This window comes from Oncorhynchus keta, unplaced genomic scaffold (assembly GCF_023373465.1).
Source record: "Oncorhynchus keta strain PuntledgeMale-10-30-2019 unplaced genomic scaffold, Oket_V2 Un_contig_6232_pilon_pilon, whole genome shotgun sequence".
Classification (NCBI taxonomy): Eukaryota; Metazoa; Chordata; class Actinopteri; order Salmoniformes; family Salmonidae; genus Oncorhynchus; species Oncorhynchus keta.
In genome coordinates, this window is record NW_026288743.1 from 7,755 (window position 1) to 10,000 (window position 2,246).

The window sequence follows — 2,246 nt, forward strand, 5'->3', positions numbered from 1 at the left end:
GCAGTAGATTAATGTGTGAAGAGAAGGGAGAAGGTCCAGCCGACTGGCTGAATCGATGTTTATTGCAGACTTCTTCTAAGTGCTTAATGATTTAGTCATTAACATATTGATGAACTTTGTTCCAACTTACTGCCACAGGGAGAAGGAGCACGATCTGGAGCGACGCTTTGAGCTGCTCAACAGAGAGCTGAGAGCCATGATGGCCATCGAGGGTAAGACATTTACCCTTCGGTCATTTAGAAGACGCTCTTATGACGGGGAAGTTAGGCCAGGGGTTGAGCGGGTGGGGAGGGGGGACGATTAGAGAGGGGAGTGATTAGAGAGGTGGGGAGAGACGATTAAAGGGGGGACGATTAGAGAGGGGGAGACGATTAGAGAGGGGGACGATTAGAGGGGGCGAGTTAGAGGAGGGGGACAATTAGAGGGGGAAACGATTAAAGAGTGGGGGTGCACTATTATTCCATTAGTTTAGATTCAACACATTTCTCTCCTGCTCTGAATAATATAGCCTCCTCAGTCAGGATCCTAACCACAGGTTGCTAGGGTGGTTACTAGGAGGAGCTTCCTCAGTCAGGATCCTAACCACAGGTTGCTAGGGTGGTTACTAGGAGGAGCCTCCTCAGTCAGGATCCTAACCACAGGTTGCTAGGGTGGTTACTAAGAGGAGCCTCCTCAGTCAGGATCCGAAACCACAGGTTGCTAGGGTGGTTACTAGGAGGAGCCTCCTCAGTCAGGATCCTAACCACAGGTTGCTAGGGTGGTTACTAGGAGGAGCCTCCTCAGTCAGGATCCTAACCACAGGTTGCTAGGTGGTTACTAGGAGGAGCCTCCTCAGTCAGAATCCTAACCACAGGTTGCTAGGTGGTTACTAGGAGGAGCCTCCTCAGTCAGGATCCTAACCACAGGTTGCTAGGGTGGTTACTAGGAGGAGCCTCCTCAGTCAGGATCCTAACCACAGGTTGCTAGGGTGGTTACTAGGAGGAGCCTCCTCAGTCAGGATCCTAACCACAGGTTGCTAGGGTGGTTACTAGGAGGAGCCTCCTCAGTCAGGATCCTAACCACAGTTTGCTAGGGTGGTTACTAGGAGGAGCCTCCTCAGTCAGGATCCTAACCACAGGTTGCAAGGTGGTTACTAGGAGGAGCCTCCTCAGTCAGGATCCTAACCACAGGTTGCTAGGGTGGTTACTAGGAGGAGCCTCCTCAGTCAGGATCCTAACCACAGGTTGCTAGGTGGTTACTAGGAGGAGCCTCCTTAGTCAGGATCCTAACCACAGGTTGCTAGGGTGGTTACTAGGAGGATGCTCCTCAGTCAGGATCCTAACCACAGGTTGCTAGGTGGTAACTAGGAGGAGCCTCCTCAGCGAGGAGATCTGGACTGATGCTGTCTGATCAGTGCTATCTAACACCCATACTAGGCCTGAATACCATTATCAGCACCCTGGTTTGATATCTAGCCCTGCTGACTGACATGGAGGATTAAAACCCGGCTAGCTAGTAGCTACGTTATCCAGGTAGGTTGTTGTGTGTACTGGTACCGGCTGAAAAGCACCACTATTGTGTGGTATCAAAATTGTCGAGCCGAAACCCAAGTTTAATCCCTTTCACGGTGTCCTCTTTGTGAAAAATGAACCTTTTGACAATCAATGCAAATTGATTTCTCCATTCAATGTTGACCTGCCTGCACCTCTGCATCGGCCATGGTAATTTCTTTCCCCACCTGATAAGCAACCTGATCCATATTAAATCAATTGTAATTAGCTGGTGGAAGGGACTGGGCAGGTGTGTGTAGAGAGGAGGGGAGAGTGTGTATTTGTGTGTGCACCGTGTGTGTGTGTGTGTGTGTGTGTGCGTGTGTGTGTGTGTGTGTGTGCGTGCGTGTGTTGTGGCGTAGACAGACATGCATAGCTGAACAGGAGCAAGAGAGTAGGAACACATCCTGGTTAGGGGTTGATTGCTCTTGTCTGCCACACACCAGCCAGCCTGTATTTCTGTATTTGGAGAGGGAAGCAACAGGTAATGCAGTCAGACACCTGACAAAGACACCTGACAAAGCTGCTCTGAACTTTACATTTTATTACATTGTTCTAAGTGCATTTTCCACATGAACACATGGTCACATGGTCACAACACATGGTCACATGGTCACAAGGTCACAACACATGGTCACATGGTCACATGGTCACAACACATGGTCACATGGTCACAACACATGGTCACAACACATGGTCACATGGTCACAACACATG

At 49.7% G+C, this 2,246-nt stretch overlaps 1 protein-coding gene across 12 annotated transcripts in view; it reads left to right on the top strand.

Moving 5' to 3' along the window:
* The first annotated feature begins 452 nt into the window (after positions 1-452).
* Positions 453-2,246, top strand: part of LOC127925759 (histidine-rich glycoprotein-like) — a 6,497-nt gene continuing 4,703 nt past the window's right edge. For all 12 annotated transcript variants that reach the window (XM_052510935.1, XM_052510937.1, XM_052510939.1 and 9 more), the window contains exons 1-4: positions 453-641; positions 696-757; positions 862-1,020; positions 1,126-2,246. The exon at positions 1,126-2,246 is cut by the window's right edge. The gene's annotated coding sequence lies outside the window, so the exon portion shown is untranslated. The remainder of the gene's footprint in view (positions 642-695; positions 758-861; positions 1,021-1,125) is intronic.